We start from the raw sequence: 6,825 nt of genomic DNA, 5'->3' as shown, positions 1-6,825 counted from the left end.
AACGTTTTTAAACCCTGTTTGTGAGACATGTAGTCTGTGATCTGTCTACCAGTCATAGATCTAAAATAAACGACAATGCTTCCCCAAAAGTCTAGTTTGGGGAAACCTTTCCTCTTCCGGCTCTAGAAATCGTTAAGATAACTGTTACAAAGGCTGAGTGTTCCTCCACACTGGAAGGTGTTGTGGTGGTTACTTCCTCTCAGCCATGAGATAAAGCAAGCAGGAGAGACGCCACTCAGCCTCTAGATTCCAAATCTTAGAGGTCTCAATCTCTTGGTTACACTTAAGGAGGCTCAATACTCCTGTGGTTCCTTTCCTGAAGCTCTGAAGAAGTCTCATGTTTGGAACTCAGGATCACTTCTTCATGGAAGCAGGGTTAATATTTAAGATTCTCACAGAAAGCTTGACCAATGATGGTTCATCTTTCATCTGAAAATTGGGACTGCAGGGTTGTGAGAAAATTGGAATGCACCCTGGAGAAACAGGGGCTTAGGAAGAAGGTCTTTTTGTCTCCTGAGCCCCCACACACATGCACACCCTGCAGCCTCCAACCTCGAGCATTCTCTCCTCTCCAGATCCATAGCTTTTTTTTTTTTTTCAATTTCTTCCTGTCATTCAGAGAAGGGCTTCCCTGATGTCTCAGCGGTAACAAATCCACCTGCGATATAGGAGACCCAGGTTCAATCTCTGGGGTCAGGAAGATCCCCTGGAGGAGGAAATGGCAACCCACTCTAGTATTCCCTCCTGGGAAATCCCATGGACAGAGGAGCCTGGTTGGTTGCAGTCCGTGGGGCCACAAAGAGTTGGACAGAGAAGTAAGTCTATGGGTCTCTTCAGATACACTTGCATGTTGTACTGAGGGAAGAGAGGAAACCCACCAGAGATTGTTTGACAAAATAGAAAACAAGGGAACCAGAGATTAGTTACCATGTTTAGACATCCCGCAGTTCTGACACACACTCAGATCCCTGATATTTTTTGCCAAGATAATAAAGCTAGACGTATTTTTTCTTCCTCTTTATTAACTTCTATGCCTTTGCTTTTAAAATGGTTATGTAGTCGTTCTGTGTCTTAAAATTCCAGCCTGGTCATGCTGGGTCTACCTTTCCTACTATATATGCTAAGAAATACTTTCTATCCTTCCTGAGTCTCATCCTTTTCTTAAGTCATGCAGCTGAAGACAAGCACACAAGCCTAGGATGTAAGTCGCTGAGTGCGGTCTCCTGCATTGCAGGCAGATTCTTTACAGTCTGAGCCACCTGGGAAGCCTGAAAAAAGTCTAAAAGTTATTATTAAGATATATTTTTGTTTTATTTGTTTACTTTTGGTGCCTGGACAGGGACTTGAACCCTGGGCCTTCAGATTAAAAGTCTGATGCTCTACCAGCTGAGCTACCCAGGCTTTGAGGCTGAGAAGAGTCTATAACCTGATCATGAGCCCAAATCGCCACAGAGTGTCACAGGCCTTGGTGCTCCTTGTTGGGCCATGTGTTCCCTGCTGGCTCAGATGGTAAAGAATCTGCCTGCAATGCAGGAAACCTAGGTTCAATCCCTGGGTCAGGAAGATCCCCTGGAAAAGGGAATGGCAACCCACTCCAGTATTCTTGCCTGGAGAATCCATGGACAGAGGAGACTGGTGGGCTATAGTCCATGGGGTCACAGAGAGTCAAGCACAACTGAGTAACTTCCAGTTTTCACCTTTCAGATTGTGAATTAGACAGACCTGTCTGTCTGTGCTTTGGACAGTGCAATGCCACTCACCTGCAGAAACCAAGGTTCTGAAAGAGGAAAGAGAAAATTTGGTTTAAAGACGCTAACATCTGGAACTGTAACATCACCATTATTATTTTCATTAGAATTTTTTATGAATTAAATAGATTTCTGCTTTTAAAAGGTCTCTAAGGAAACATTTGCAGTTCTGGCAGCCTTGGATATCTAAATGCTAGCAACATCTATTTTGTGAAATACAAAGCATATGCTGGTACCTACAATGGATCCCTGATACATAGATCTATTTATTCAAGCTTTTATAATTTCATGTTACATTTTCACCTTTTAAATTTTAATTTGGAAAAAAAAGAAAAACCTGGCACTTGATGAGATTGTTTTCCTTCCTTTAGGTGAAAATTTTCATCTGAAAGATCATGGATGTGATAATAGTTTAAATATCTACTCTTTCTCCTGAAAAATCAACTTATGAAAATGTTATTCTTATTTAATTTTCTTTCCAAGTGGGGTGGGCTCCTAGCAGTAAACAAATAAAACTGGATTTGATTTTCTCTCATTGCAATGGTTTTGGAGCAGAAGCTTGTGGAGGCTGTTCTACCTCCCCCAAAGCCTGTTGAGAGTGGAGTTCAGGGAAGGGCAGAGGTCACCCACAGCCTCTTCCTTCTTGTCAGGAAACAGTGATGGGGCAGCCTGCAGAGAAAGACCAGAGCGAATCATAGAATCATTTCTGTGGACATGGAGCAAGGGAAAACAAAGCTTGCTGATCTTCCCAGAGAGAAGGCAGCGGGTCTGTCATCAGAGCTCCAGCTGGTGAAACCCTTGCCCTGTTCTCACACTACCTTGTGTATAAAGGTGTTGGTTGAGAAGTTGATTCCTTGTTAGTTTAAGGGGTTCCTAGAAGGAGAATTATGGACTTGAAGTCTCTTTGACTGACTGAATGAGAGAAAGAAAGAAAGAGAAAAAAGGAAGGAAGGAAGGGAAAGGAAAGAAGAGAGAAGAATGAAAGAAAAAGTGAGAGAGGGAGGGAGGACCTAAAGTCGAGAGAAAAGGCAGTTCCGGGAGTCTCAGACTCCCTGGGTATTGCCCTAAAATGAGAATTCTAGATTCAAATACCATCTTCCAATTTCTCTGCTTTCAAACTCTGCTCAGGGAAAGGTTTAGGAACCTAGAATGTTCACTTTATTTGGACCTGGAGCATTTCTCAACACAGAGGGGAGAAGAGGGTTGATATTACCCTCAGCCACAAGGAAATAAACGGCCGTAAGTTGTGTGGGAGACAACAGATGTGTCTTGGGTCCCCCGGTCTCCAGGAGGCAGGTGAGTCACCCAGCTCAAGAACAACCCAGAGCACAAAGCCCTCCTCAGGGACTGAGTCTGATGACCATCTCTGCACTGTGAGGCTCCCAGACCCGAGAGGACAGACGGGCAGGTCAAAGACCCAATGACCACTTCTGTGTTCTGCCCTCTGCTTGTCTCCACACCGGCAGCCATGACGGGGTCTCCAGGTTCTTTGTGCCATACACTCCCTGTGGCTAAGTCATAGAGCAGGGTTTTGTTCTGTTTCCTCCCCCAACTTGTGGATAAGACAGAGAACTTACACTGTCCTGGCCTTCAGAAGGGATCAAGGTCATCCTAGTATTTAAATGATTGAATGACTGAATCAGATGTGTCACCTCAAATTCGAAAGTAAGTTCTGGAAGATTTCAGGGCCTTTCTTGTAACATTACCATGAATATCATGAACCCACTCTGCAAAACTCCCAGACCTAGTACTCCTTTCTATGAGAGAAGATCCAGGTTATAAAGTCAAAGTACGTATACACACAAATATAAATTTTTATGTAATTTCTGTAAGGGAGATATCTGCCCCTTAGGCAAGAAATCAGCTGGATTTTTCAGTGTAATGGCTGTGATACCTTTGTGATACTGCATGTGCTCAGTAGCTCTTTGCCACCTTGTGAACTGTAGCCTGGAGGGTTAATGTTAGGAGCTGGGTTAATGTTAGACACCAGGCTCCTTGGTCCATGGAATTTTTCAGACAAGAATACTGGAGTGGGTTGCCATTACTAACACTATTTCTCAGTTTACTAAACCAACCTTCCAGTAGACATACACACAATTTGGTTACCTGGACTGATACTTAGAACTACTCCTGGAAAACAACAGCAGGCCTGCTGACTTCATAGTGAAGTGAAGTGAAAGTTGCTCAGTCGTGTCCGACTGTTTGCGACCCCGTGGACTGTAGCCTACCAGGCTCCTCTGTCCTTGGGATTCTCTAGGCAACAATACTGGAGTGGGTTGCCATTTCCTTCTCCAGGGATCTTCCCAACCCAGGGATCAAACCCAGGTCTCCCGCATTGGAGGCAGATGCTTTAACCTCCGAGCCACTAAGGAAGTCCATAACATGTGTTAAAAGCAAACTAAGAAGGCATGAGGAGTAAAGAGTATGAGATGGTTGGATGGCATCACTGACTCAATGGACATGAGTTTGAATAAACTCCAGGAGTTGGTGATGGACAGGGAGGCCTGGTGTGCTACAGTCCATGGGGTCACAAAGGGTCAGACACAACTGAGCGACTGAACTGACAACGCATACCAAATATTTGTAGACAATTATTTGTATCTGTTTTCCTGTACCCTCACTCAGGTACAGATAAGATCACTTCATGCATATAAATATGATTTAGTAATTTACTTCTTACATTCAAAGACACCCCTGGGAGTAATGAGAGTTGGGTGTTTTTAAATGCACTGAATATAGACTTCAGATTTCCTTGGTGGCTCAGTGGTAAAGAATCCACCCACCAAAGCAAGAGACAGAGGATCGATCCCTGGGTTGGAAAGATCCCCTGGAGAAGGAAATGGCAACTCGCTCCAGTATTCTTGTTGGAGAATCCCATGGACAGAGGATCCTGTTGGGCTACAGTCCATGGTGTCACAAAGAGTCAGACATGACTGAAGAGACTAAAGAACAACAACAGTACAGACTTGGGTTCTTCCATGGAGCTTGCCCATCACTTAGCCTCAGAACCTGGCTGTTTGGTCATAGGATGTACTTTAGAATATATCCATCCTATTTGCTTGATACATCCATCATCTTTTATTTATAATGAAAGGCAACCAAAAGGTGTATTTTGAAGAGCTGGGGGGAGGTCTGTGAGGGAGGGTCATTGTGAAATCAGGTGTGTTGTTCCTCAGAGTCCTGTTAACCTTGCTGTCATCCCCAGAGTGCTGTGTGTGCTAAGTCACTAAGTCGTATCCGACTCTTTGCAACCCCATGGACTGTAGCCTTCCAGACTCCTCTGTCCGTGGGATTCTCCAGGCAAGAATACTGGACTGGGTTGCCATTTCCTCCTCCACAGGGATCAGACCTGCATCTTGACAGGTGGGTTCCTCACCACTAGCGCCCCCTGGAGGGAGTCCCCAGCCATACTCCCCCACCTGCCAACTCCCTGCCTTGGCTGCAGAGCTTCCAGTGGAGATGTGGTCATACAAGAGATGAATTTTCCAAAATACACTTTATTCCATGGCTCATTTTTCCCGCTTCTGTTTTCCTGCTGCCATTACCACGGAGTTTAAAGGGCACTTAAGAGAGTAAATTAGAAAGCAAGGCTGGAGCCTTTGTAGAAACACAGGCAAGTTTTTATCTTGGAATGCTTTCCTCATGAAAGCTGCAGCGAACACTTGGAATGAGGTGGAAGCAAAGGCTGGAAGGCATTTCTGAGCAAGTGTTCTGCTCCCCGCCAGCCTGTGGACTAACTGACTCCCTGCCCTGTGGCTGTTTATGTGGGGAAGGGAGCCCGGGACATTTAGGCCTCCCGGAGGCCACCTCCTGCCTCACTGGCCCACAGAGGGGTCAGAAGTGATACAACAAGGCCCAACATGGCTCTGTTTCTTTCATAGCGTGTGGAGTAGCCTCTGCTGTGGTTTTAGTGGCTCTTTCCCTGATGACCAGATGCTTTCAGCACTTTTGCATTTGCTCAGTGGGCACCTGCATGTCTTCTTTTGCCCATTTTGTCAATTCATCCCTGCATGTTAGGTTTTGATATTTTTAATGCTGTTAAATCCTATTTTCTTTTACAATTTTATATATACATTTTTCATTACTATTCTATGGAAATGTATTTGATGTTTCTATCAGTTCAATTCAGTTCAGTCGCTCAGTCGTGTCCAAGTCTTTGCGACCCCATGTTTGTATATCGACCCTCTAAACCTATGACCCCATTGTTAGCAAAGGGCAAAGGTGGGGGGGGTGGGATAAAGTAGGACTTTGGTATTAACTTCATACACACTATGATATATAAAATAGATAATCAATAAGGCCCTACTGTATAGCACAGGGAACTCTCCTCAATATTCTGCAATAACCTATACAGGGAAAGAATCTGAAAAAGAAGAGGTACATGTATATATATATATATATATATATATATATATATATATATATATATAACTGATTCACTGTGCCATACACCTGAAACTAACACATTATGAACCAACTCTATTCCAATATAAAATTAAAAGTCCTATGGCCTTGTTAATTTCACTTTTGGGTCCTAGGGCTTTGTTTTCTCTTCATTTGGTATTTTACGTGAGTTTCTCTTATGTATACTATCATCATAGTTACAGCTCAGTTGGTAAAGAATCCGCCTGCAATGCAGGAGACCCCGGTTTGATTCCTGGGTGAGGAAGATCCGCTGGAGAAGGGATAGGCTACCCACTCCAGTATTCTTGGGCTTCCCTTGTGGCTCAGCTGTTAAAGAATCCTCCTGCAATGTGAGAGACCTGGGTTCGATCCCTGGGTAGGGAACATCCCCTGGAGAAGGGAACGGCTACTTACTCCAGAATTCTGGCCTGGAGAATTCCATGGCTTGTATAGATCATGGGGTCACAAAGAGTTGGACACGACTGAGCGACTTTCACTTTGACTTTCAGGGATGTAGAGTTCTCCTTTCTTCGTCTCCACCTGGGATGCCGTCTTGCTTCCTGCTTTATTATACTGACTGGGACAGAATGTCTCAGCACATATAGCTTGAAAATGACAGGGTGTTACCTATCTCTGCTCACCCAGCACCCCCTGAACACACACCTGCCCTGTG

The 6,825-nt window shown here is 44.4% G+C and overlaps 1 non-coding gene across 1 annotated transcript; it reads right to left on the bottom strand.

Annotated features, from left to right (window-relative positions):
• Nucleotides 1-1,328: 1,328 nt before the first annotated feature.
• TRNAK-UUU (transfer RNA lysine (anticodon UUU)) lies at nt 1,329-1,401 on the bottom strand. Its single transcript has one exon. It is a non-coding gene; the product is annotated as a tRNA-Lys (tRNA).
• Nucleotides 1,402-6,825: the final 5,424 nt, after the last annotated feature.

The sequence above is a fragment of the Moschus berezovskii genome, chromosome 13, assembly GCF_049115385.1.
Source record: "Moschus berezovskii isolate FMDL1 chromosome 13, NW_MosBer_1.0, whole genome shotgun sequence".
Lineage (NCBI taxonomy): Eukaryota > Metazoa > Chordata > Mammalia > Artiodactyla > Moschidae > Moschus > Moschus berezovskii.
Note: the sequence above shows the minus strand (reverse complement) of the source record. Positions and strands in the feature narration are given on the sequence as shown.